Below are 25,000 nucleotides of genomic sequence, written 5' to 3' on the forward strand. Positions count from 1 at the left end.
CAGAGTGTGTTTGTGGAGGTGTTTGACCAGGGAGAAGTGCATCCTCCTGGTTCGTCCAATCCCCTTCAGCCGTGGAAGCTCCACCCCTGGGTTGCCAGGCAGTGATTGTTTGCCTCCGTTGCTATTGGCGGCACCATCAGTAGAGGACACTCCCCTACTGGAGGGATGGTGGGCAGAGCTCTGAGACTGAAGGTGGGAATAAAGGTAATGGTAACTTATTTTTGTGGTATTACGTTTGATGTTTTATGTATTATGTATTATGTATTATGTTTTATGTATTATGTATTATGTTTTATGTATTATGTATTATGTTTTATGTATTATGTTTTATGTATTATGTTTTATGTATTATGTTTTATGTATTATGTATTATGTATTATGTATTATGTTTTATGTATTATGTTTTATGTATTATGTTTTATGTATTATGTTTTATCTATTATGTATTATGTTTTATGTTTTATGTTTTATTTATGTATTATCTATTATGTATTATGTTTTATGTTTTATTTATGTATTATCTATTATGTATTATTTATGTATTATCTATTATGTATTATGTATTATCTATTATGTATTATGTGTTATCTATTATGTATTATGTATTATCTATTATGTATTATCTATTATGTATTATGTATTATCTATTATGTATTATGTATTATCTATTATGTATTATGTGTTATCTATTATGTATTATGTATTATCTATTATGTATTATCTATTATGTATTATGTATTATCTATTATGTATTATCTATTATGTATTATCTATTATGTATTATGTGTTATCTATTGTGTATTATGTATTATCTATTATGTATTATCTATTATGTATTATGTATTATCTATTATGTATTATGTATTATCTATTATGTATTATGTGTTATCTATTGTGTATTATGTATTATCTATTATGTATTATCTATTATGTATTATTTATGTATTATCTATTATGTATTATGTGTTATGTTTTATGTATTATGTATTATCTATTATGTATTATGTATTATGTTTTATGTATTATGTATTATGTATTATGTATTATGTTTTATGTATTATCTATTATGTATTATGTTTTATGTTTTATGTTTTATGTATTATGTATTATCTATTATGTATTATGTATTATCTATTATGTATTATGTATTATCTATTATGTATTATCTATTATGTATTATGTATTATGTATTATCTATTATGTATTATGTATTATCTATTATGTATTATGTATTATCTATTATATATTATGTGTTATCTATTGTGTATTATGTATTATCTATTATGTATTATCTATTATGTATTATCTATTATGTATTATTTATGTATTATGTTTTATGTATTATGTTTTATGTATTATGTATTATCTATTATGTATTATGTATTATCTATTATGTATTATGTATTATCTATTATGTATTATCTATTATGTATTATCTATTATGTATTATGTATTATGTATTATCTATTATGTATTATGTATTATCTATTATGTATTATGTATTATCTATTATGTATTATGTGTTATCTATTATGTATTATGTATTATCTATTATGTATTATGTATTATGTATTATCTATTATGTATTATGTATTATGTATTATCTATTATGTATTATGTATTATCTATTATGTATTATGTATTATCTATTATGTATTATGTATTATCTATTATGTATTATCTATTATGTATTATGTGTTATCTATTGTGTATTATGTATTATCTATTATGTATTATCTATTATGTATTATGTATTATCTATTATGTATTATGTATTATCTATTATGTATTATGTGTTATCTATTGTGTATTATGTATTATCTATTATGTATTATCTATTATGTATTATTTAATGTATTATGTTTTATGTATTATGTTTTATGTATTATGTTTTATGGATGATCTATTATGTATTATTTATGTATTATCTATTATGTATTATGTTTTATGTTTTATGTATTATGTATTATGTATTATGTTTTATGTATTATGTATTATGTATTATGTATTATGTATTATGTTTTATGTATTATGTATTATGTATTATGTTTTATGTATTATGTTTTATGTATTATGTTTTATGTTTTATGTTTTATGTATTATGTATTATCTATTATGTATTATGTTTTATGTATTATGTATTATGTATTATCTATTATGTATTATTTATGTATTATCTATTATGTATTATTTATGTATTATCTATTATGTATTATGTATTATGTATTATGTTTTATGTTTTATTTATGTATTATCTATTATGTTTTATTTATGTATTATGTATTATGTATTATGTATTATCTATTATGTATTATCTATTATGTATTATGTTTATCTATTATGTATTATGTATTATCTATTATGTATTATCTATTATGTTTTATGGATGATCTATTATGTATTATTTATGTATTATCTATTATGTATTGTGTATTATGTATTATGTATTATGTATTATGTTTATGTTTTATGTATTATGTATTATGTATTATGTATTATGTTTTATGTTTTATGTATTATGTATTATGTATTATGTATTATGTATTATGTATTATGTTTTATGTATTATCTATTATGTATTATGGATGATCTATTATGTATTATGTATTATCTATTATGTATTATCTATTATGTATTATTTATTATGTATGATCTATTATGTATTATGTTTTATGGATGATCTATTATGTATTATTTATTATGTATTATCTATTATGTATTATGTTTTATGTATTATCTATTATGTATTATGTATTATCTATTATGTATTATCTATTATGTTTTATGGATGATCTATTATGTATTATTTATGTATTATCTATTATGTATTGTGTATTATGTATTATGTATTATGTATTATGTATTATGTTTTATGTATTATGTATTATGTATTATGTATTATGTATTATGTTTTATGTTTATGTATTATGTATTATGTATTATGTATTATGTTTTATGTATTATCTATTATGTATTATGGATGATCTATTATGTATTATGTATTATCTATTATGTATTATCTATTATGTATTATTTATTATGTATTATCTATTATGTATTATGTTTTATGTATTATGTATTATGTTTTATGGATGATCTATTATGTATTATTTATTATGTATTATGTTTTATGTATTATCTATTATGTTTTATGGATGATCTATTATGTATTATGTTTTATGTATTATCTATTATGTTTTATGTATTATCTATTATGTATTATTTTTATGTATTATGTATTATCTATTATGTATTATGTTTTATGTATTATGTATTATGTATTATGTTTTATGTATTATGTTTTATGTATTATGTTTTATGTATTATGTTTTATGTATTATGTATTATGTATTATGTATTATGTTTTATGTATTATGTTTTATGTATTATCTATTATGTATTATTTATGTATTATCTATTATGTATTATTTATGTATTATCTATTATGTATTATTTATGTATTATCTATTATGTTTTATTTATGTATTATCTATTATGTATTATTTATGTATTATCTATTATGTATTATGTATGATCTATTATGTATTATCTATTATGTATTATGTGTTATCTATTGTGTATTATGTATTATCTATTATGTATTATCTATTATGTATTATCTATTATGTATTATTTATGTATTATGTTTTATGTATTATGTATTATGTATTATGTATTATGTTTTATGTATTATCTATTATGTATTATGTATTATCTATTATGTATTATCTATTATGTATTATTTATGTATTATGTTTTATGTATTATGTATTATGTATTATGTATTATGTATTATCTATTATTATGTCTATTATGTTTTTTATGTATTATGTATTATGTTTTATGTATTATGTATTATGTTTTATCTATTATGTATTATGTTTTATGTATTATGTATTATCTATTATGTATTATGTTTTATGTATTATCTATTATGTATTATGTTTTATGTATTATGTATTATGTATTATGTATTATGTATTATCTATTATGTATTATGTTTTGATGACCAGGTGGCGAATCGCATGCATGTATGACATATGTATGTATTATCTATTATGTATTATGTTTTATGTATTATGTTTTATGTTTTATGTATTATCTATTATGTTTTATGTATTATGTATTATGTTTTATGTATTATGTTTTATGTTTTATGTATTATGTATTATGTTTTATGTTTTATGTATTATGTATTATGTTTTATGGATGATCTATTATGTATTATTTATGTATTATCTATTATGTATTATCTATTATGTATTATGTTTTATGTATTATGTTTTCCACTGGCTGATCTATTATGACCATTATTTATGTGAGGGGAACGGCATGTATTATCTGATTACACCCAAACAAGGGCACTGTATTATTTATGTATTACCACTGAGGAAGTACAGCTTATGTCAAAACTTATTTATGGTGGAACAAACTTATCAATCATTATGTATTATTTAAGGAATATCTAGGATAGGTTTAATCCCTTATAAGTTTTAGATGTATTATTGTTATTATGTACTATTTATGTATTATCTATTATGTATTATTTATGTATTATCTAAATTAAATGTAAATGTATTTATGTTTTATCTATTATGTTTTATTTTTATGTATTATCTATTATGTATTATCTATTATGTATTATGTTTTATGTATTATGTTTTATGTATTATGTTTTATGTTTTATCTATTATGTATTATCTATTATGTATTATTTATGTATTATCTATTATGTATTATGTATTATGTATTATGTATTATGTATTATGTTTTATGTTTTATGTATTATGTATTATGTATTATTTATGTATTATCTATTATGTATTATTTATGTATTATCTATTATGTATTATTTATGTATCTATTATGTATTATCTATGTATTATCTATTATGTATTATTTATTATGATCTATTATTTATTTATGTATTATCTATTATGTATTATTTATGTATTATCTATTATGTATTATTTATGTATTATCTATTATGTATTATCTATGTATTATCTATTATGTATTATTTATGTATGATCTATTATGTATTATTTATGTATTATCTATTATGTATTATTTATGTATTATCTATTATGTATTATTTATGTATTATCTATTATGTATTATGTATTATCTATTATGTATTATTTATGTATGATCTATTATGTATTATTTATGTATTATCTATTATGTATTATCTATTATGTATTATGTATTATCTATTATGTATTATTTATGTATTATCTATTATGTATTATTTATGTATTATCTATTATGTATTATTTATGTATTATCTATTATGTATTATTTATGTATTATCTATTATGTATTATTTATGTATTATCTATTATGTATTATCTATGTATTATCTATTATGTATTATTTATGTATTATCTATTATGTATTATTTATGTATTATCTATTATGTATTATTTATTATGTATTATGTATTATCTATTATGTATTATTTATGTATTATCTATTATGTATTATTTATGTATTATCTATTATGTATTATCTATTATGTATTATGTATTATCTATTATGTATTATGTATTATTTATTATGTATTATGTTTTATGTATTATGTTTTATGTATTATGTATTATGTATTATGTATTATGTTTTATGGATGATCTATTATGTATTATGCATTATGTTTTATGGATGATCTATTATGTATTATGCATTATGTTTTATGTATTATGTATTTCTCTCTTATGTAAGCTCAAAAGGTTTTTGCTATTCCAAGTTTGTGTCTGACCTGCTCCATCTCCACGGCAACAGAGCGTGTCACACTCCCCACGTCTGTCAGGCGATGCTCTCGGTCGTCCCAGCGACCATACGCCAGGTCTATCCCACCAACGAAGGCCACTGATTGGTCGATGACGATGATCTTCTCGTGATGTGCCCACAGGTAGACAGACGACGACACATGGTCCGGGTGGCGCATCACCTGAAGGAAAAACACACATATTTAATACACACAGACACACACACACAGACAGACACAGACACAGACACACACTCCTACCTTGATGTTGGGGTGCAGGTGCATTAGTGTTCTCTTGCTGTATTCACTGTTGATGCCCAGAGCTAGCTCCACCTCCTTATACAGCATCACAAAGATATGAACCCCCAATTGCTGTTGAGAGAGAGAGAGACAGAGAGAGAGAGACAGAGAGAGAGAGACAGAGACAGAGACAGAGACAGAGACAGAGACAGAGACAGAGACAGAGACAGAGAGAGAGAGAAAGAGAGAGAGAGAGACAGAGAGAGAGAGAGAGAGAGAGAGAGAGAGAGAGAGAGAGAGAGAGAGAGAGAGAGAGAGAGAGAGAGAGAGAGAGAGAGAGAGAGAGAGAGAGAGAGAGACAGAGAGAGAGAGAGAGAGAGAGAGAGAGAGAGAGAGAGAGAGAGAGAGAGAGAGAGACAAAGACAGAATGTGAGAGAGAGAAAGAGAGAGAGAGAGAGAGAAAGACAGAACGTGAGAGAGAGAAAGAGAGAGACAGAGCGAGACAGACAGAACGTGAGAGAGAGAAAGAGAGAGACAGAGCGAGACAGACAGAGTGAGAGAGGGTGTGTGGGCCAATTCCAACATCCTATTATATTAGCTAACATGTGATATTGCAGTATCAGTGGTTATAAATGTTATCTGGAATAACAAGTGTAACTTACTGCTTTGCGTTTGAGGATGCAGTCCAGTCTCCATTTGTTTCCCTCCACAACTGGCCTCTTCAGGAAGATCTCTGGACTCAACCTACACACACACACGCACACACACCAAAACCTATTAGTGAAATGTGGTAAGCTGTTCAACCAGTTTGATGAGCAAACTACTTTGCATTGTACAGTGTCTGTTTATGTCATGTTTGTCATTTATTATCATGTCTTGTCCCTGTGCTCCCCATTCTATTCGTTTCCCTCTGCTGGTCTTATTTGGTTCTTTCCCTCCTTCTATCCCTCTCTCTCCCCCTCCCTCTCTCACTCTCTCGCTCTCTCTTCTCTCTATCGTTTCGTTCCTGCTCCCAGCTGTTCCTATTCCCCTAATCATCATTTAGTCTTCCCACACCTGTTCCCGATCCTTTCCCCTGATTAGAGTCCCTATTTATTCCTTTGTGTTCCGTTCCTGTCCCGTCGGTTCCTTGTTTAGTATTCACCATGCTGTGATTGCGTTTCGCCCTGTCCTGTCGTGTTTTTGCTGTGATTGTGTATCGCCCTGTCCTGTCGTGTTTTTGCCTTCATCAGATGCTGCGTGTGAGCAGGTGTCTCTGTCAACTACGGCCTGCGCCTACCCGTTGACCTGCAGTCTGTGGCCGCTTCTCCTGTTATTCCCCTCTACAGACTAGAGGATTTCTGTTATTCCCTGTTTGGACTTGAATAAACTCTGTTTCTGTTAAGTCGCTTTTGGGTCCTCTTTCACCTGCATGACAGAAGGAACCGACCAAGGAATGGACCAGCGACTTCAGACGCTCGTTACACTGCCGTCAAGATCCAAGGAGCCATGCTCGGCAGACACGAGCAGGAATTGTCTGCTGCTCGCCATGCCGTGGAGAACCTGGCCGCTCAGGTTTCCGACCTCTCTGGACAGTTCCAGAGTCTACGTCTCGTGCCACCTGTTACTTCCTGGCCTGCCGAGCCTCCAGAACCTAGGGTTAATAACCCACCTTGCTACTCCGGGCAGCCCACTGAGTGCCGCTCCTTTCTCACGCAGTGTGAGATTGTGTTCTCTCTCCAACCCAACACATACTCTAGAGAGAGCTCGGGTTGCTTACGTCATTTCACTCCTTACTGGCCGGGCTCGAGAATGGGGCACAGCTATCTGGGAGGCAAGGGCTGATTGCTCTAACAAGTTCCAGAACTTTAAAGAGGAGATGATTCGGGTTTTTGACCGTTCAGTTTTTGGTAGGGAGGCTTCTAGGGCCCTGGCTTCCTTATGCCAAGGTGAACGGTCCATAACGGATTATTCTATTGAGTTTCGCACTCTTGCTGCCTCTAGTGAGTGGAACGAGCCGGCGCTGCTCGCTCGTTTTCTGGAGGGACTCCACGCAGTGGTTAAGGATGAGATTCTCTCCCGGGAGGTTCCTTCAGATGTGGACTCTTTGATTGCTCTCGCCATCCGCATAGAACGACGGGTAGATCTTCGTCACCGGGCTCGTGGAAGAGAGCTCGCATCAACGGTGTTTCCCTGCTCCGCATCGCAACCATCTCCCTCCTCTGGCTTTGAGACTGAGCCCATGCAGCTGGGAGGGATTCGCATCTCGACTAAGGAGAGGGAACGGAGGATCACCAACCGCCTGTGCCTCTATTGCGGAGTTGCTGGACATTTTGTTAATTCATGTCCAGTAAGAGGCCAGAGCCCATCAGTAAGCGGAGGGCTACTGGTGAGCGCTACTACTCTGGTCTCTTCATCTAGATCTTGTACTACTATGTCGGTCCATCTACGCTGGACCGGTTCGGTGCTACATGCAGTGCCTTGATTGACTCTGGGGCTGAGGGTTGTTTCATGGACGAAGCATGGGTTCGGAAACATAACATTCCTTTCAGACCGTTAGACAAGCCTACGCCCATGTTTGCCTTAGATGGTAGTCATCTTCCCAGTATCAAATTTGAGACACTACCTTTAACTCTCACAGTATCTGGTAACCACAGTGAGACTATTTCTTTTTGATTTTCCGTTCACCGTTTACACCTGTTGTTTTGGGTCATCCCTGGCTAGTATGTCATAATCCTTCTATTAATTGGTCTAGTAATTCTATCCTATCCTGGAACGTTTCTTGTCATGTGAAGTGTTTAATGTCTGCCATCCCTCCCGTTTCTTCTGTCCCTACTTCTCAGGAGGAACCTGGCGATTTGACAGGAGTGCCGGAGGAATATCATGATCTGCGCACGGTCTTCAGTCGGTCCCGAGCCAACTCCCTTCCTCCTCACCGGTCGTATGATTGTAGTATTGATCTCCTTCCGGGGACCACTCCTCCTCGAGGTAGACTATACTCTCTGTCGGCTCCCGAACGTAAGGCTCTCGAGGATTATTTGTCTGTGTCTCTTGACGCCGGTACCATAGTGCCTTCTTCCTCTCCGGCCGGGGCGGGGTTCTTTTTTGTTAAGAAGAAGGACGGTACTCTGCGCCCTGCGTGGATTATCGAGGGCTGAATGACATAACGGTTAAGAATCGTTATCCGCTTCCCCTTATGTCATCAGCCTTCGAGATTCTGCAGGGAGCCAGGTGCTTTACTAAGTTGGACCTTCGTAACGCTTACCATCTCGTGCGCATCAGAGAGGGGGACGAGTGGAAAACGGCGTTTAACACTCCGTTAGGGCATTTTGAGTACCGGGTTCTGCCGTTCGGTCTCGCCAATGCGCCAGCTGTTTTTCAGGCATTAGTTAATGATGTTCTGAGAGACATGCTGAACATCTTTGTTTTTGTCTATCTTGACGATATCCTGATTTTTCTCCGTCACTCGAGATTCATGTTCAGCACGTTCGACGTGTTCTACAGCGCCTTTTAGAGAATTGTCTCTACGTAAAGGCTGAGAAGTGCTCTTTTCATGTCTCCTCCGTTACTTTTCTCGGTTCCGTTATTTCCGCTGAAGGCATTCAGATGGATTCCGCTAAGGTCCAAGCTGTCAGTGATTGGCCCGTTCCAAGGTCACGTGTCGAGTTGCAGCGCTTTTTAGGTTTCGCTAATTTCTATCGGCGTTTCATTCGTAATTTCGGTCAAGTTGCTGCCCCTCTCACAGCTCTTACTTCTGTCAAGACGTGTTTTAAGTGGTCCGGTTCCGCCCAGGGAGCTTTTGATCTTCTAAAAGAACGTTTTACGTCCGCTCCTATCCTCGTTACTCCTGACGTCACTAGACAATTCATTGTCGAGGTTGACGCTTCAGAGGTAGGCGTGGGAGCCATTCTATCCCAGCGCTTCCAGTCTGACGATAAGGTTCATCCTTGCGCTTATTTTTCTCATCGCCTGTCGCCATCTGAGCGCAACTATGATGTGGGTAACCGTGAACTGCTCGCCATCCGCTTAGCCCTAGGCGAATGGCGACAGTGGTTGGAGGGGGCGACCGTTCCTTTTGTCGTTTGGACAGACCATAAGAACCTTGAGTACATCCGTTCTGCCAAACGACTTAATGCCCGTCAAGCTCGTTGGGCGTTGTTTTTCGCTCGTTTCGAGTTTGTGATTTCTTACCGTCCGGGTAGCAAGAACACCAAGCCTGATGCCTTATCCCGTCTGTTTAGTTCTTCTGTGGCTTCTACTGATCCCGAGGGGATTCTTCCTTATGGGCGTGTTGTCGGGTTAACAGTCTGGGGAATTGAAAGACAGGTTAAGCAAGCACTCACGCACACTGCGTCGCGCGCGCTTGTCCTAGTAACCTCCTTTTCGTTCCTGTTTCCACTCGTCTGGCTGTTCTTCAGTGGGCTCACTCTGCCAAGTTAGCTGGTCATCCCGGTGTTCGAGGCACTCTTGCGTCTATTCGCCAGCGCTTTTGGTGGCCGACTCAGGAGCGTGACACGCGCCGTTTCGTGGCTGCTTGTTCGGACTGCGCGCAGACTAAGTCGGGTAACTCTCCTCCTGCCGGTCGTCTCAGACCGCTCCCCATTCCTTCTCGACCATGGTCTCACATTGCCTTAGACTTCATTACCGGTCTGCCTTTGTCTGCGGGGAAGACTGTGATTCTGACGGTTGTCGATAGGTTCTCTAAGGCGGCACATTTCATTCCCCTCGCTAAACTTCCTTCCGCTAAGGAGACGGCACAAATCATTATTGAGAATGTATTCAGAATTCATGGCCTCCCGTTAGACGCCGTTTCAGACAGAGGCCCGCAATTCACGTCACAGTTTTGGAGGGAGTTCTGTCGTTTGATTGGTGCGTCCGTCAGTCTCTCTTCCGGGTTTCATCCCCAGTCTAACGGTCAAGCAGAGAGGGCCAATCAGACGATTGGTCGCATACTACGCAGCCTTTCTTTCAGAAACCCTGCGTCTTGGGCAGAACAGCTCCCCTGGGCAGAATACGCTCACAATTCGCTTCCTTCGTCTGCTACCGGGTTATCTCCGTTTCAGAGTAGTCTGGGTTACCAGCCTCCTCTGTTCTCATCCCAGCTTGCCGAGTCCAGCGTTCCCTCCGCTCAGCGTTTGTCCAACGTTGTGAGCGCACCTGGAGGAGGGTGAGGTCTGCACTTTGCCGTTACAGGGCACAGACGGTGAGAGCCGCCAATAAACGCAGGATTAAGAGTCCAAGGTATTGTTGCGGCCAGAGAGTGTGGCTTTCCACTCGCAACCTTCCTCTTACGACAGCTTCTCGTAAGTTGACTCCGCGGTTCATTGGTCCGTTCCGTGTCTCCCAGGTCGTCAATCCTGTCGCTGTGCGACTGCTTCTTCCGCGACATCTTCGTCGCGTCCATCCTGTCTTCCATGTCTCCTGTGTTAAGCCCTTTCTTCGCACCCCGTTCGTCTTCCCTCCCCCCTCCCGTCCTTGTCGAGAGCGCACCTATTTACAAGGTACATAAGATCATGGACATGCGTTCTCGGGGACGGGGTCACCAATACTTAGTGGATTGGGAGGGTTACGGTCCTGAGGAGAGGAGTTGGGTTCCGTCTCGGGACGTGCTGGACCGTTCACTCATCGATGATTTCCTCCGTTGCCGCCAGGATTCCTCCTCGAGTGCGCCAGGAGGCGCTCGGTGAGTGGGGGGTACTGTCATGTTTGTCATTTATTATCATGTCTTGTCCCTGTGCTCCCCATTCTATTCGTTTCCCTCTGCTGGTCTTATTTGGTTCTTTCCCTCCTTCTATCCCTCTCTCTCCCCCTCCCTCTCTCACTCTCTCGCTCTCTCTTCTCTCTATCGTTTCGTTCCTGCTCCCAGCTGTTCCTATTCCCCTAATCATCATTTAGTCTTCCCACACCTGTTCCCGATCCTTTCCCCTGATTAGAGTCCCTATTTATTCCTTTGTGTTCCGTTCCTGTCCCGTCGGTTCCTTGTTTAGTATTCACCATGCTGTGATTGCGTTTCGCCCTGTCCTGTCGTGTTTTTGCTGTGATTGTGTATCGCCCTGTCCTGTCGTGTTTTTTGCCTTCATCAGATGCTGCGTGTGAGCAGGTGTCTCTGTCAACTACGGCCTGCGCCTACCCGAAGCGACCTGCAGTCTGTGGCCGCTTCTCCTGTTATTCCCCTCTACAGACTAGAGGATTTCTGTTATTCCCTGTTTGGACTTGAATAAACTCTGTTTCTGTTAAGTCGCTTTTGGGTCCTCTTTCACCTGCATGACAGTTTAGCTCCAGGGATGAATATTTAGCCAAAATATTTGAAAAGAAGTCGACGTACATCACATATGCTTCAGTTGATCTCAAAAAGGATTTGGTTTTAATTATACTTAAGTATCAAAAGTAAATGTAATTGCTAAAATATACTTAAGTATCAAAAGTTAAAGTTAAATAATAATTCATTTCAACTTCCTTTATTAAACAAACCAGACGGCACAATATTCTTATTTTTATTAATTGACTGTCACGACTTCCGCCGAGGTTGGCTCTCCTGCCCGTTCGGGCTGTGCTCGGCGGTCGTCGTCATCGTCCTATTAGCCACTACCGATCCCTTTTCGGTTATCGGTTGGTTTTGTCTGATTGTTTTCACCTGTGTGTTAGTTAATTAGTATCTGTATATAATGTAGGTTGTCCCGCTCTTGTTTTGTGCGGGATTGTTTATTTTTGTCATTTCGTTTCGGCTGTTGGTGTTTTTGTGTTTTATTTCTCCGGTCGGTCTGTTATTTCCTGTTTTGGATATTTTTCACCCTGTTTGTATTTTGGGTTGTCCGTGTTTATTGTTGTTCACCGGAGAATAAACCTCTATTCATTATTTGCTCTTTGCGCCTGATTCCACCCACCTTGACTAGTCGTTACAGAATCCCGCACCACCCATGGAATCAGCAGGAGCAGCAGCGTCTCCTCTCCCATCGATGGAGGAGAGGGTCCTACATCATACCAGCGTGATTCACCGGATTGGTTCTGCTATGGACCAAATGATGGAGAGAATGGATCGATGGGAGAGGAGTGGCCTCCCCACCTCATCTCTAGCAACCCCTTCTCCAGCACCTCCTGTTTCTGCGACCACATCTGGCTCTGGGGCTCTTCGGCTGACACTCCCACGGGAGTTTGACGGATCGGCGGCTGGGTGCCAGGGTTTCCTCCTTCAACTGGAATTATACCTGGCTACCGTGCGTCCTGCTCCCTCTGGAGAGGAGAGCGTGCTCGCCCTCGTCTCCTGCTTGACTGGGCGAGCCCTCGAGTGGGTCAACGCTGTGTGGAATGGTCCGGACTCGGCTAAGGATAATTACCCAGAGTTCACCCGCCGATTCCGAGCCGTTTTTGACCATCCACCCGAGGGTTGGGCGGCGGGTGAACGGCTGTTTCACCTGCGTCAGGAGACGAGGGGCGTACAGGATTTTGCCCTAGAGTTTAGGACGTTGGCAGCAGGAGCAGGATGGAACGACAGGTCCTTGATTGATCATTTTAGATGTAGTCTCAGGGAGGACGTCCGCAGGGAGCTGGCATGTCGGGACACCACATATTCACTGTATGGACTTATCGATCTGGCTATCCGTCTCGACAACCTGCTGGCTGCTCGCGGGCGTTCGGATCAGGTCCTGTCGTTTCCAATCCCCAGCCCCCCTGATCCTATCCCTATGGAATTAGGAGGTACGGCTTCGAGGGGGACCGGAGGAGGAGTGTCCTCCTGCACCAGTTGTGGTCGACGAGGGCACACGTCCGACCGGTGCTGGAGGAACTCTTCTAGGAGTCGGGAGGACAGGCAGAACACTGCTCGATCACCCCAGGTGAGTAAGCACCAAACTCATTCAGAGCTTCCTGTCGGTCATGTGTTTGTATTGATTTCTTTCCCTGGGTTTTCCCCCTCTCTACAGCATAAAGCGCTAGTCGATTCAGGCGCAGCTGGGAATTTTATGGATCGTGGGCTTGCATTAAGGCTAGGGATTCCCCTGGTGTCGTTAGATCAACCTTTCCCCGTGCACTCCTTAGATAGCCGACCATTAGGGTCAGGAGTAATTAGGGAGGCTACGGTGCCGCTGGACATGGTAACGCAGGGTGATCATAAGGAGCAGATTAGCCTGTTCCTTATAGATTCACCTGCGTTTCCAGTGGTGTTGGGGGTTCCCTGGTTAGCTCAACACAGCCCGGTGATTTTCTGGTGACAGGGGGGCTCTTAAGGGGTGATCAGAGGAGTGTTCAGGTAGGTGTATAGGAGTTGCCGTTGGTGCGACTACGGTGGAGAGTCCAGACCAAGTTTCCACCGTGCGCATTCCCTCTGAATATGCCGATTTGGCTATTGCCTTCAGTAAAGGGAGGGCGACCAAATTACCACCTCATCATCGAGAGGACTGCGCGATAAACCTCCTGGAAAACGCTGCACTTCCTAGGAGTCACGTTTATCCATTGTCCCAGGAGGACAGTTGCGATGGAAACATATGTTTCCGAATCGCTGGGACAGGGGTACATTCAGCCCTCCATATCACCTGTTTCCTCAAGCTTATTTTTTGTGAAGAAGAAGGATGGAGGTCTGCGTCCGTGTATTGATTATAGAGGTCTAAATTCCATTACAGTGGGGTTTAGTTACCCACTACCTCTCATCACTACGGCAATGGAATCATTTCACGGGGCGCAATTCTTCACAAAATTGGACCTGAGGAGCGCGTATAATCTGGTACGTATCCGGGGAGGAGATGAGTGGAAAACCGCATTTAGTACTACTTCTGGTCATTATGAGTACTGCGTCATGCCATACGGTTTGAAGAATGCTCCAGCCGTTTTCCAATCCTTCGTAGATGAGATTCTCCAAGACCTGCTCGGTCAGGGAGTGGTAGTGTACATTGATGACATCTTGATCTATTCTGCCACACGCGCGGAGCATGTGTCTCTGGTGCGTAAGGTACTTGGGCGACTACTGGAGCATGACCTGTATTGCAAGGCGGAGAAATGTGAGTTTGTCAAACAGTCCGTTTCCTTCCTGGGGTATCGTATTTCCACCTCCGGGGTGGTAATGGAGGAAGATCGCGTTACAGCCGTGCGTAATTGGCCGACTCCGACCACGGTGAAAGAAGTGCAGCGGTTTTTAGGGTTTGCCAATTACTACCGGAGGTTTATCCGGGGTTTTGGTCAGGTGGCTGCTCCCATCACCTCACTGCTGAAGGGAGGACCGGTGCGCTTGCGCTGGTCAGCAGAGGCGGGCAGGGCTTTCAGTCGTCTGAAGGAGCTGTTCACCAATGCGCCCGTGTTGGCGCATCTGGATCCCTCTTTAGCGTTCATAGTGGAGGTGGATGCGTCCGAGGCTGGGGTTGGAGCCGTGCTGTCCCAACGCTCGGGCGTGCCATCCAAACTCCGCCCCTGTGCTTTCTTTTCGAGCAAACTCAGCCCAGCGGAGCGAAACTATGATGTGGGGGACCGGGAGTTGTTAGTTGTAGTCAAGGCTTTGAAGGTGTGGAGACATTGGCTTGAGGGGGCTAAATACCCTTTTCTCATCTGGACTGACCATCGTAATCTCGAGTACATCCGGGAAGCTAAGAGACTAAATCCACGTCAGGCTAGATGGGCCATGTTTTTGACTAGGTTCCAGTTTACCCTCACATATCGGCCAGGCTCCCAAAACACCAAAGCTGACGCACTGTCTCGCCTCTATGATACAGAGGAACGGTCAGTAGAGCCAACTCCCATCATTCCACCGTCATGTCTTGTGGCACCGGTGGTATGGGAGGTAGATGCTGAGATAGAGAGGGCCTCGCGGTCAGAGCCGGCTCCTCCTAACTGTCCAGTAGGGACCAAGTACGTGCCGAGGGTGGTCCGGGACAAGCTGATTAGGTGGGCTCATACTCTTCCCTCCTCGGGTCATCCTGGTATCAAGAGGACAGTGCAGAGTCTGAGAGGGAAATACTGGTGGCCCACACTGGCTAAAGACGTGAGATTTTATGTCTCCTCCTGCTCAGTGTGTGCTCAGAGCAAGGCTCCTCGGCACCTACCTAGAGGGAAATTACAACCCCTCCCCGTTCCACAACGGCCGTGGACACATTTATCGGTGGATTTTCTTACCGACCTTCCCCCGTCCCAGGGAAGTACTACAATCCTGGTCGTTGTGGATCGGTTTTCTAAGTCCTGTCGTCTTATTCCGTTGCCCGGTCTTCCTACGGCCCTGCAGACTGCTGAGGCTTTGTTTACCCATGTCTTCCGGCACTATGGGGTGCCTGAGGACATCGTCTCTGATCGGGGTCCCCAATTCACGTCCAGAGTGTGGAGGGCGTTTATGGAGAGACTGGGGGTCTCGGTTAGCTTAACCTCAGGTTTTCACCCCGAGAGTAATGGGCAGGTGGAGCGCGTTAACCAGGATGTGGGCAGGTTTCTGCGGTCCTACTGTCGGGACCGGCCTGGTGAGTGGGCAAGGTATGTTCCATGGGCCGAACTAGCCCAGAACTCCTTACGCCACTCCTCTACTAACTTGTCTCCTTTTGAGTGTGTGTTAGGTTACCAGCCGGTCCTGGCTCCATGGCAGCAGAGTCAGACCAAGGCTCCTGCGGTGGAGGAATGGGTACAGCGCTCCAAGGACACCTGGAAAGCCGTTCAGGACTCATTACGGTTAGCGGGAGAACGGCAGAAGAGGAGCGCTGACCAGCACCGCAGTGAGACCCCTGTGTTTGCACCGGGGGACAGGGTCTGGCTCTCGACCCGAAACCTGTCCCTCCGCGTGCCCTGTCGGAAGCTGGGGCCGCAGTGTGTGGGGCCGTTCAAAGTCCTGAGGAGAATAAACGAGGTGTGTTATAGGTTACAACTTCCTATGTATTACCGTATTAACCCCTCGTTTCATGTGTCTCTCCTCAGGCCGGTGGTGGCTGGTCCCCTGCAAGAAGGTGAGGTGTCTGAGGTCCCTCCACCCCCTCTGGACATCGATGGGCCCCCGGCGTATACAGTTCGAGGCATTCTGGATTCTAGACGCCGGGTGGGGGGCCTACAGTACCTCGTGGACTGGGAGGGGTACGGCCCGGAGGAGAGATGCTGGGTTCTGGTGAGGGACATTTTGGACCCTTCTCTCCTGATAGAATTCCACCGCCTCCACCCGGATCGCCCAGCACCCCGTCCTCCGGGTCGTCCTCGAGGACGGTGGCGGCGCGCTGCGGGAGCCGCGCGTCAGGGGGGGGTACTGTCACGACTTCCGCCGAGGTTGGCTCTCCTGCCCGTTCGGGCTGTGCTCGGCGGTCGTAGTCACCGTCCAATTAGCCACTACCGATCCCTTTTCGGTTATCGGTTGGTTTTGTCTGATTGTTTTCACCTGTGTGTTAGTTAATTAGTATCTGTATATAATGTAGGTTGTCCCGCCCTTTTTTTGTGCGGGATTGTTTGTTTTTGTCATTTCGTTTCGGCTGTCTGTGTTTTTGTGTTTTATTTCTCCGGTTGGTCTGTTATTTCCTGTTTTGGATATTTTTCACCCTGTTTGTATTTTGGGTTGTCCGTGTTTATTGTTGTTCACCGGAGAATAAACCTCTATTTATTATTTGCTCTCTGCGCCTGATTCTACCCACCTTGACTAGTCGTTACATTGACAGATAGCCAGGGGACACTCCAACACTCAGACATAATGTACAGATAGCCAGGGTACGTTCCAACACTCAGACATAATGTACAGATAGCCAGGGGACGCTCCAACACTCAGACATAATGTACAGATAGCCAGGGTATGCTCCAACACTCAGACATAATGTACAGATAGCCAGGGTACGCTCCAACACTCAGACATAATGTACAGATAGCCAGGGTACGCTCCAACACTCAGACATAATTTACAGATAGCCAGGGGACACTCCAACACTCAGACATAATGTACAGATAGCCAGGGTACGCTCCAACACTCAGACATAATGTACAGATAGCCAGGGTACGCTCCAACACTCAGACATAATTTACAGATAGCCAGGGGACACTCAGACATAATGTACAGATAGCCAGGGTACGCTCCAACACTCAGACATAATTTACAGATAGCCAGGGGACGCTCCAACACTCAGACATAATTTACAGATAGCCAGGGGACGCTCCAACACTCAGACATAATTTACAGATAGCCAGGGGACGCTCCAACACTCAGACATAATTTACAGATAGCCAGGGGACGCTCCAACACTCAGACATAATTTACAGATAGCCAGGGGACACTCAGACATAATTTACAGATAGCCAGGGGACGCTCCAACACTCAGACATAATTTACAGATAGCCAGGGCACGCTCCAACACACAGACATAATTTACAGATAGCCAGGGGACACTCCAACACTCAGACATCATTTACAGATAGCCAGGGGACACTCAGACATCATTTACAAAAGAAGCATTTGTGTTAAGTGAATCCGCCAGATCAGAGGCACCAGGGATGCTTTCTTGATAAGTGGGTGAATTGGACCATTTTCCTGTCAAAATGTAACGAGTACTTTTGGGTGTCAGGGAAAATGTATGGAGTAAAAAGCACATTATTTTCATTAGGAATGTAGTGAAGTAAAAAAAGTAGTCAAAAATATAAATAGTAAAGTAAAGCACAGATACACTAAAAAAACGACTAGTATTTTTACTTAAGTACTTTACACCACTGCCAACAGGTGTACAGGTAGCATTACATTACACTACCACACATTTATACAATCTCACTTATCAGGAGTCGACTGTAAGAATACTGCACAGGTTTTTGATCTGGGACTGGTAAACTATACCACATATATAGACTGCATTTAAAGTCTGCTTGGGTGATGACATGTAGCTGTGTTATGTTGCGGTGAGTATTCACACTAACTGCTGATGTCTAACTGGCAATGTCTATTTCCCTACACACACACATATATATACACACACATAGACGTAAACACACATAGACATAAACACACATGCACGTACCACCAGTCAGTGATGAAGATCTCTTCTTTAGCTTCTTCCAGAGCATCGGCTACATCTTCCATGTAGGTCTTCCCATTCACATACCTACACACACACACACACACACACACACACACACACACACACACACACACACACACACACACACACACACACACACACACACACACACACACACACACACACACACACACACACACACACACACACACACACACACACACACACACACACACACACCCAGTGGTTGACACCTTCTCCTAGTTCCTCATTGATCATAAAGGAGTATTTTAGATGCAGACACCAGTTGACAGTTCCAGTCAAACAAACCTACGTGATGTTGGCTACAGAAGCATATTCTCCACAGACAGACAGGCATAGAGAGAAGCTCACAGACACACACACTTAACATGGACTAAACTTACATCTAACTACTGAACTTAACATGGACTAAACTTACATCTAACTACTAAACATAACATAGACTAAACTTACATCTAACTACTGAACTTAACATAGACTAAACTTACATCTAACTACTGAACTTAACATGGACTAAACTTACATCTAACTACTAAACTTAGCATAGACTAAACTTACATCTAACTACTAAATTTAGCATAGACTAAACTTACATCTAACTACTAAACTTAGCATAGACTAAACTTACATCTAACTACTAAACTTAGCATAGACTAAACTTACATCTAACTACTAAACTTAGCATAGACTAAACTTACATCTAACGACTAAACTTAACATTGACTAAACTTACATTTAACTAATAAACTTAACATTGACTAAACTTACATCTAACGACTAAACTTAACATTGACTAAACTTACATCTAACGACTAAACTTAACATTGACTAAACTTACATCTAACGACTAAACTTTACCTGAGTCATTTTTTTTGTGGGGGGTTGATTGTTGTTTCCCAGATTCCATAGTTACCATTTGGCAGGGATGTTCTGCTCCTCCTGAGCAAAGGAACCAAATCGATGGTCTCGTAGAAACGCCCTCCCGTGCTTACGGACAAAGTCTTCTATCGCCTGGCCCCACCACCGAGCATGTCTGTAGCTGTTCAACTTCAGTACAAGGCACCTACATGCACGCATGAACACACACACACACACACACACACACACACACACACACACACACACACACACACACACACACACACACACACACACACACACACACACACACACACACACACACACACACACACACACACACACACAGTTAACTCCTTAATCTCCTGGCCCCACCTCCTAGCATGTCTGTACACACATACACACATCACACCTGGAGAGGCTGTCAATGCGTACTCCGTATTTGGTCTCTGTGTCTTTGGAGTCCATTTTGACGCTGAACTCTTTGTCCAACAGGAGAACAAAGGAAATGGCTCCTGAGTCTGGCTTCATGTAGAAGAGGAACGAATCCTTCACCACCAACCAGCTGTGCGCACACACACACACACACACACACACACACACACACACACACACACACACACACACACACACACACACACACACACACACACACACACACACACACACACACACACACACACACACACACACACACACACACACACACAGGGAGAGATACATCAGTGTGTGTGCGTGAATGCTTGTGCGTGCATTGTGTTTGTACGTGTGTGTACTAACCGTTTAGACCAGCGGTAGCAGGCTTCACTGTGACCACAGCAGTTCAAGCCTGGGATACGATGACCTCCGGAACGCTTGTGTATCATCCCCTCCCTGAAACATGTTTAAATGATGAATACACAAAATAAAACAAATCTATTTTCAGCTATTCCAATAACAATGGGCATGACGGCGCAGTCATAAAGACAGGATCTGTTCATTAATCTGTTGTTCCTCACAGTCCTTTAGGTCCCAGGTCATGGATGAAGGACATCTGGCTGACGTCTATAAACTCCATCTGAGGAGAGAGAGGAACCGTATTAATGGGTATTAGATAAAGAGAGAAGTAGTAGTCAGTCCAGTTCCGGTCGCCTATAGTCTAGTGTAGTTAAGTAGTACCATAGAGATTCTATTATATTACTAGACTGGCTATGTCATAAACCCTCAAAGTTCCAGAATGGGGCCAAAATGGCAGCCATCTTGTTCAGTCTAATTGCAATGAATGGCAGTACAGGCATGATCCTGGTTTTACTTATGCAGGAAAATGAAAGTAAGGCATGTGATGTATCAGAAATTGTGTAATGGAATTATAGTCAACCTAAAATATTGACATATCATTTTAAATACAGATTATGCAGGTTTTATACACATTTTCTGTATAAATAGCCTCTAAATATATGTAAACAGAACATACATGTCTCAGATTCTTGGAAAGCTGAGAGTGCCATTACATGATACAATATCAGAAGTCCTATCATCAACTGATTTCAGACAGTGTATGGCTGTGGATTGACTGTAATTGTTTAAATAGAATTTTGGCATATTGGCAGTTAATAAAAAAAAAATGTATCCTCTAAAAATTGTCTGGCTAGCTAACACAAATACAATTCAGATAAATTCTTCAAATTTGCTATTTTACACAATATCTTATCACAGCACTGGAAAACAACCATGGTTGACCAACTCCCTGACCATCATAAGAAGGTTCATGTCCATTCTAGTATTGTAATTAATAATTCTATGAGTAGTACTCACAGTGTGGTAGTATTTTCTGTACATGGCCATCCTTAGCAGCTTGTTCAGATAATCTTCCAGCTGTTTCTGTACAGGCAACATAATAAATGCAGTATTACTACAGTAGAGATGTACTATACAGTACAATGTTTATATGATGTATATACTGTATTCGTCTATAAAGTTAATACGACAAACACACTCAAAACACACCTACCCTTCTGCTGTAGACCTGTTCGTCTTGTGCCAACTCATCTCCGCCACGGGGTAGCTCAGGAATATGTCTGGCTTCACTCTTCTTCATTGTCCTCCTCCTCGTTGTGTGGCTGAGAGAGAGTGAGAGAAGAAAGAGCGAGAGAGAGAAGAGAGAGAGAACGAGAGAGAGAGAAGAGAGAGCGAGCGAGAGAAAGAGAGAGGGAGAGAGAGAAGAGAGAGCGAGAGAGAGAGAAGAGAGAGCGCGAGAGAGAGAGGGAGAGAGAGAGCGAGAGAGAGAAGGAAAGAGAGAGGGAGAGAGTGAGAGAGAGAGAGAGGAGAGAGAGAGAGAGACAGGGGGAGAGAGAGAGAGAGAGAGAGACAGGAGAGAGGAGAGAGAGAGAGACAGGGGGAGAGAGAGAGAGACAGGGGGAGAGAGAGAGAGACAGGGGGAGAGAGAGAGAGACAGGGGGAGAGAGAGAGAGAGAGAGAGAGAGAGAGAGAGAGAGAGAGAGAGAGAGAGAGAGAGAGAGAGAGAGAGAGAGAGAGGTAGAGAGAGAGAGAGAGGAGAGAGAGAGAGAGAGAGAGAGAGAGAGAGAGAGAGAGAGAGAGAGAGAGAGAGAGAGAGAGAGAGAGAGAGAGAGAGAGAGAGAGAGAGAGACAGGGAGAGAGAGAGAGGTAGAGTGGTAAAGAAGAAGGTAGGGTCACTCACTGCTATTGGGGAGAAATAAAATGTACATATATATATATTTTTTTTTTTCACCTTTATTTAACCAGGTAGGCAAGTTGAGAACAAGTTCTCATTTGCAATTGCGACCTGGCCAAGATAAAGCAAAGCAGTTCGACACATACAACGACACAGAGTTACACATGGAGTAAAACAAACATACAGTCAATAATACAGTAGAAACAAGTCTATATACGATGTGAGCAAATGAGGTGAGATAAGGGAGGTAAAGGCAAAAAAAGGCCATGGTGGCGAAGTAAATACAATATAGCAAGTAAAACACTGGAATGGTAGATTTGCAGTGGAAGAATGTGCAAAGTAGAAATAAAAATAATGGGGTGCAAAGGAGCAAAATAAATAAATAAAATAAAATAAATACAGTAGGGAAAGAGGTAGATGTTTGGGCTAAATTATAGATGGGCTATGTACAGGTGCAGTAATCTGTGAGCTGCTCTGACAGCTGGTGCTTAAAGCTAGTGAGGGAGATGTGTGTTTCCAGTGTTTCCAGTTTCAGAGATTTCTGTAGTTCGTTCCAGTCATTGGCAGCAGAAAACTGGAAGGAGAGGCAGCCAAAGGAAGAATTGGTTTTGGGGGTGACCAGAGAGATATACCTGCTGGAGCGCGTGCTACAGGTGGGTGATGCTATGGTGACCAGCGAGCTGAGATAAGGGGGGACTTTACCTAGCAGGGTCTTGTAGATGACATGGATCCAGTGGGTTTGGCGACGAGTATGAAGTGAGGGCCAGCCAACGAGAGCGTACATCTCGCAATGGTGGGTAGTATATGGGGCTTTGGTGACAAAACGGATGGCACTGTGATAGACTGCATCCAATTTGTTGAGTAGGGTATTGGAGGCTATTCTGTAAATGACATCGCCGAAGTCGAGGATTGGTAGGATGGTCAGTTTTACAAGGGTATGTTTGGCAGCATGCGTGAAGGATGTTTTGTTGCGAAATAGGAAGCCAATTCTAGATTTAACTTTGGATTGGAGATGTTTGATGTGGGTCTGGAAGGAGAGTTTACAGTCTAACTAGACACCTAGGTATTTGTAGTTGTCCACGTATTCTAAATCAGAGCCGTCCAGAGTAGTGATGTTGGACAGGCGGGCAGGTGCAGGCAGTGATCGGTTGAAGAGCTTGCATTTGGCCTCCCAGGTGGCGCAGTGGTTAAGGGCGCTGTACTGCAGCGCCAGCTGTGCCATCAGAGTCCCTGGGTTCGCGCCCAGGCTCTGTGGTAACCGGCCGTGACCGGGAGGTCCGTGGGGCGACGCACAATTGGCCTAGCGTCGTCCGGGTTAGGGATGTCCTTGTCTCATCGCGCACCAGCGACTCCTGTGGCGGGCCGGGCGCAGTGCGCGCTAACCAAGGTTGCCAGGTGTACGGTGTTTCCTCCAACACATTGGTGCGGCTGGCTTCTGGGTTGGATGCGTGCTGTGTTAAGAAGCAGTGCAGCTTGGTTGGGTTGTGTATCGGAGGACGCATGACTTTCAACCTTTGTCTCTCCCGTGCCCGTTTGGGAGTTGTAGCGATGAGACAAGATAGTAGCTACTACAACAATTGGAAACCACGAAATTGGGGAGAAAAAAGGGGTAAAATTAAAAAATGTAAAAAGAAGAGCTTGCATTTAGTTTTACTTGTATTTAAGAGCAATTGGAGGCCACGGAAGGAGAGATGTATGGCATTGAAGCTTGCTATATCTACTGTACCATGAAAAATCCTAACATTTCTATGATCAGAATTGGTAGTATATCATTTAGTATTTGATCACTTTACAATTTGATATGTGTGTGTGTGTCTGTGTGTGTACCTGCGGGAGGGTAGCGGTACCCTCATGAACATCTTGTATCGGACCAGTTCTCCGTGGAGGTCCATGAAGTGTTTCTCCTTTCTCTTGACCACCCAGCTGAACTCTCCATGTCTCAGCTCAATCTTAAACACTGCAGGCTGACTCTACACAGACAGAGATCAAGTGTGAATGTGTGTGTGTGTGTGTGTGTGTGTGTGTGTGTGTGTGTGTGTGTGTGTGTGTGTGTGTGTGTGTGTGTGTGTGTGTGTGTGTGTGTGTGTGTGTGTGTGTGTGTGTGTGTGTGTGTGTGTGTGTGTGTGTGTGTGTGTGTGTGTGTGTGTGTGAGCGTGCATGCGTGTGTGTGAGCGTGCGTGTATGTGAGCGTGCATGTGTGTGTGTGGGTACATGTGTGTGTGGGTACCTTGTTGACACTCCTCTGTGCCGTGATGTTGAACCTGTCCTGCGCTGTGTTGAACCTCTCCACCTCCAGTATCTTAGCAGTGATGGGGACAGTAGGGAGATAGACCCTGGCTTCAGACTCCTTAAAACCCACGGTGTGATACACAGCACTGAACCCTATACGACTGTCCCCTGGAGAGGTAGAGAAAAAGCCAATAGGATACATCTCTCATCATATCATTAATATAAAGAGCTCTCACACACACGTACACACATACACACACCTATGGTGGTAGGGTC

General features: G+C 41.4%; 1 pseudogene; it reads right to left on the reverse strand.

The window, feature by feature from the left end:
• Positions 1-25,000, reverse strand: part of LOC124008112 — a 36,246-nt pseudogene that overhangs the window by 6,186 nt on the left and 5,060 nt on the right.

This window comes from Oncorhynchus gorbuscha, linkage group LG21 (assembly GCF_021184085.1).
Source record: "Oncorhynchus gorbuscha isolate QuinsamMale2020 ecotype Even-year linkage group LG21, OgorEven_v1.0, whole genome shotgun sequence".
Lineage (NCBI taxonomy): Eukaryota > Metazoa > Chordata > Actinopteri > Salmoniformes > Salmonidae > Oncorhynchus > Oncorhynchus gorbuscha.